Source organism: Urtica dioica, chromosome 7 (genome assembly GCF_054948205.1).
Source record: "Urtica dioica subsp. dioica isolate 48M chromosome 7, U.dioica_male_clone48M_v1_H2, whole genome shotgun sequence".
In the NCBI taxonomy this organism is placed as follows: domain Eukaryota; kingdom Viridiplantae; phylum Streptophyta; class Magnoliopsida; order Rosales; family Urticaceae; genus Urtica; species Urtica dioica.
This window is the reverse complement of record NC_142762.1, coordinates 3,244,796-3,250,243: the sequence shown is the minus strand read 5'-3', so window position 1 is coordinate 3,250,243 and position 5,448 is coordinate 3,244,796.

Genomic DNA, 5,448 nt, shown 5'->3' with positions numbered 1-5,448 from the left:
TATCTTCGAAGAACTAGGAACTTGATGCTTACATACTCAGGTACTGACCTGACTATGACGAGATATACCGACTCCGATTTTCAAGCGGATAAGGATTCCAGGAAATCCACTTCGGGATCTGTGTTCATCCTTAATGGTGGAGCTGTTGTGTGGAGAAGTATTAAGCAATCTTGCATTGCTGACTCCACAATGGAAGCAGAATATGTGGCTGCTTGTGAAGCATCCAAAGAGGCTGTATGGCTTAGAAAGTTCCTTAAGTATTTGGAAATTGTTCCAAACGTCGACGAGCCCATGACCCTTTATTGTGATAATAGTGGGGCTGTCGCTAACTCAAAGGAACCTAGAAGCCATAAGCGCTCTAAGCATATTGAGAGGAAATACCATTTGATTCGAGAGATCGTGCAGCGCGGAGACGTGGAAGTGAAGAAGATCTCAACGGTGGACAACCTCGCAGATCCATTCACCAAGGCCCTAGCGAACAAGGTCTTCGACCAACATCGTGAGGGATTAGGCATGAAGGACTACACACACCTTCTTTGAGTCAAGTGGGAGTTTGTTGTCAATGGTGCCCACAAGAAGAGTTGTAGTCTTTATTTTGAACATTTGATGTAATAAAGTCTCATGAAGACTCTTGCTTGTAATTGCCTATTCATTCATTAATAAAGTTGAAACGTTCATTCAATCTTCCTTGTCTGAAGCTTTATGATAAAACCATAGTCTTTTAGTCCATAAAAAAACTTAACAACTTACGAAGAGACAAATGTAGATTTGCATGAACAAACTCTTCGTAATTTACTTAAAACGATATATTCGCAATCTTAGGGTCAAAGGACTATTGACCTCAGTATGATTGTTAGAAGAATCTATGATGTCTGGTTATGAGGCATTGAGAGTTAGGAACTCTATAGTTCTTCTAGGTATCTTCCGAAGGTACTGAATTGACCAGTGCACTTCTAGAGACAAGATAAGAACAAACCATTTAACCTCTTATGTCTTGAAGTCAATATGTATGAATTGCATCATGCTTACCTTAATCCTGAAATGAGACATGCCATTTCACACCTTAGTATTCTCATTTGAGAAAGTCAAAGTTCGGACTCACTATGTGATTCCGAACAAGGCCTATTGGTGAAGTACTAAGTTGTGAGTCTGTCATGAGTAACTTTGTGAAGTTCTCATAGATATGGAATTCATGTACAAGATTGCTGAAATGCAATGTATGTCACCTCATGCTTTGTTCCTTTGAGTGTGAATAAATGAACTGGCCAGTGTCCAAATTGAGTCTTGACTCTTTTGGATGAAACAATGTGACTTGTTAGCTCCTCGTCAATACATTGTTTCTAACTTATTCACAAGCGACAAAGGAGTTGAGGAAATAACAGCTAGAAGGGTAAAATGGTAATTTAGTAAATCCCGACTAGCTGATGACATTCATGAAGGGTAAACATAGATAATATTCAGTGGATCCGCTCATCATAATTAGGTCGAATTCTTGAGTAGAAAATAAATTCATTTGAACCGAGAGATTTTCAGTGTCAGCTCTTTAGTGGAGTCAGCTGGCATTAAGCTAAACTTGGAAAAGGTTTGTGAACTTTTGAGTCCAAGTGTTTAGCTAAAGCTTTGTTCATTTGGGTCCATGAGGTCACTGTCACGAATCACATCGATAGGAATAGTTAAACTGGAAGCTAAGCCAAAACAAGAACGAAAATAGTTAAAAGGGTATTTTTGTCTTTTGAGACAAAGGATGAAATGAATGTCAATAAATTTTTTGACAAGGTCATTTTGTGACATGTTTCACTCGGCCATGACTTGATCATTGGGCCTTGTGAATTAATTTCATTTCATAAGAATTTTATTGAAAATTCTTATTGGGCCTTTTTCATGTTTTCATGAACAAATGGAAAAGCTTCTAGAAGCCTTTTCTAGAAGACCTTGGGCGCCCAACATACCCAACCAAGAGAGTTTATTTTGTGCATAAATGTATTTAGATACTTGCCAAAAGAAAAAGAGGAAACAAATTTCCCACACAAGCATGGGGAATTTCGGCCAAGAGACTAATAGGCAAGCCAAGGAACAAAAAAGGAAACAAATCCTAGCCTTCTAGAAGGCTGCCTTGGGCGCCTAAGAGGAATGGGAAATAAGGGTTATTTTGCTCATGAATATGTGATATTCTATAGAAGAGGAAACTACCTTATTGAAGGTGAGACCTCTCCTATAAATAGGAGCCTCATTTCCTCACAATTCATTCATCCAAGTTTAAGAGATTTGAGAGACTCTCTCTCTAGAACTTGGCCGAAGTCCTCTTCTCTCTCTCTCTAGTTTATTTTCGGTTTTCTCTTGTCTTGGCACCTAGGTCCTCACTCGACCTAGTCTTTAGCTCTGCGACTTCGAGACTCGTTCTCAAGTCGTAGTGTTTAAAAGTGCCCACTCACTAATTCCTTCTTTTCGAGTGATTTAGTGATAGAAACTATCGTGGTTGCTCGAGTTCCCGAGGAAAGAAAAGAGAGACGTGCTGCGAGGGGAGACGAACGTTGCCAACCTTCCAAAGGCTCATCAACGTTCAAGCATCAAAAAGGTTAGTAACTTTTATAGCTCATATTAGTTTTTATTTACATGCATATGCTCTTGTCTAGGTTAGTAAAAACTAGTTTTACTTTAAAAGAAAATTTTTAAAATTCCGCCGCTTAACGAAGCGTTAAACTTTTTCTTAAACCCTAGATCGATTCCAACAATAACCGCTCATGCAATTAAAAAATTTGTATGAAAAAATATTATTACCCGGTTTGGGATACCAGTCAAAATTGTATCCGACCACGGAACTCAATTTGACTGCGATTCCTTCAAAAGTTTTTGTGAAAAATATGGCATTAACAAGGTTTTTTCTACTCCAGTCAGACCAGAATCCAACGGATTGGTGGAGGCCGTCAATAAAACAATAAAACACGGCCTAAAAACGAAGTTAGACGAACAGAAGTCAGAGTGGGTGGATTTGCTCCAAGAAGTCCTCTGGTCATACAGAACCACCGAGCACTCCGCAACTGGCGAAACGCCTTTCTCCCTCGCATACGGTTCCGACGCGGTCATCCCGACCGACGTCATGATACCAACAGTGAGAAGAGAAAATTACTCAACAGAGGAAAGTCCGACCAAGATCTTTCAAAGTCGGCGACAAAGTCCTCAGAAGAGTTTTTCTCCACACCAAAATCCACCAGGAGGGAACCTTCAACGCAAATTGGGAAGGACCCTATATCATCCGAGAAGACTTCGGAAACGGGGCATACCGACTACAACAGTTGAGCGGTGATATGGAGAAAAACCCATGGAATGCAGAGCACCTTCGCCAATTCTACGTTTAAGTGTTTTAATTTTTAAAACTTTCAAAAAGCGGCTTGGTCGCATGTATTGTGTTTACAATTTCAAAAAGCGGCTTGGTCGCATGTATTGTGTATGCAATTTCAAAAAGCGGCTTGGTCGCACGTACTTGTGATTTTCAGAAGTTATTTACTTTTTGTTTCTCTACTCAGTGTTTAATCACATGGTTTTTACATTTCACGGCAAAATAAACTAGGCGGCAGGATAATTAGCAAACAGTTGTTTAAAACTTAAAATTTGAAATACTTGATACTTAGTTATACTTTATTTTGCCAAAGTTCAGAAATATTTTTTACTCTATTTTCGCCAAAGTCAGAAACATAAATAAATTAACACCAACTACAAAAAAATTTTAAAATATCCGACCACGGATCAATTGTTCAAGACCCAAGCGGGTTAACAAAAATTACATAATAAAAGATCCGACCACGGATAAATTGTTCAAAACCCGAGCGGGTTAACAAAAATTAGAATGCAAAAGAAAATAAAATTCTACTCCTGGTTGCCTCCTCCATCCACATCATCACTAGCTCTTGACTCCGAATCCTCATCAAGATCCGTAGTATCCAGAGTAGGATTCTTCGGGCCGAGGATCCGAACGGCTTCGTTTATTCTGGCGGTATAAAGGTCATCGTGCATGTTGCGATAGTCCTCAGAAGCTTTGTACTCTTCCACCGCTGCTAAACGAGCAGCCTCAAGATCTGCTTGGAATTTCCGCGTAAGCTCCGATCGGATCTTCGCCGTTTCCTCCCTGGCCGCATCCCTCTCCTTGAGAAAACGATCGTTCTGTTGTCTCAAAGATGTGAGCTCGGAGCCTAGTTGTCCGACAAGGCCGACCACACCAACGAAGCTCTGTGGTGATAAAAAAGGTCAGCTTAAAAATTTGTCAAGGAAAGGAAAGAGATACCGACTAGATGAATAAAAACGTACCAAAACCACGGAGTCGGTGACCTGGTTAAGCCTCTCTAAAGGCTCAGACCCGAGAACCGCTTGGACCTTCTCGGCAGGAAGATGCTCGTGAAGGAAGGTAACGATCGGAGTCAGGTGGTCGGATGCAGAAGAAGTTTCGATCGGGTTTTTCCCCGGATAAGAGCTCGGATGTTCCAAAACCTTTGAAGCAGACGGGGCCGCCCGCTTACTAGCAGCCGAAGTCTTGGAAGCCTTAGTACTTTTTGGGTTAGGAGGAACCTGTTCAGGAGCGGCTCTCTTCTTCGCCATCTGTGCTATCTCTGTTAAGAAACAAAAAGTAAGAACGAGAAAAGATTGGAACATATGTGATTTGATAAGAGACGAATAGAATGCTCACTTGAATAGGGATAATAATAGTATTGATCGAGTAAGTCTGGGTCCGACAACAGAAACATCGACCGATCAGCCTCCGAAATATCAAAGATCTCTGAGTGGAGTGGTCGCTCGTCCTCGGGATACTGCGGAAGGGAACCTGGAACCAAACATAAAACATATGAGGAAACCAGAACAAAAAATCTGGTCCACTTTATCAAATAAGAATTTTGAACCAGAGTCACATCTAGTTCCGAGAACGAAGCTCTTATGGGACACCTATCGTAGAAGGCATTCCCTTCAACCCAAAAGAAGTAATCCTTCCAATTTTTCTGGCTGGAAGGTAGACGAGTAACCACCCTAGATTGGTCATCATGGGCCCGAGCATAATAATAACCATGTTGCCCAGGAGCCGACTTAAACGAATAATATTGCGAAAAATCTTGTAAAGTGACGGGGCGATCGTAAACTCTCGCCCATAGCACAGCCATCCCAACAAAAATCTTATACACATTGGGGACGAGCTGAGTAGGAGAACAACCCAGGTCAGAAACGAACTGAGAAATGAGAGGATGCATCGGTAATCCTCCGATCACGTTCAAGATAGCCTTATTGAATGCTATCTTCCCGGCAGGAGGCTGATCGGCCCTCTCATTTTCTAAAGGTGCCGAGATGATAATTCCTTCTGCGATCTCGAATTCCTCCCTCAGGTCTTGTATATATTTCTCGGTAACCCGAGAAGTCCAAACCTTGGTCGAAAACTGGCCCTCTTTCCGTTCAAAAACCAAGGCCTCA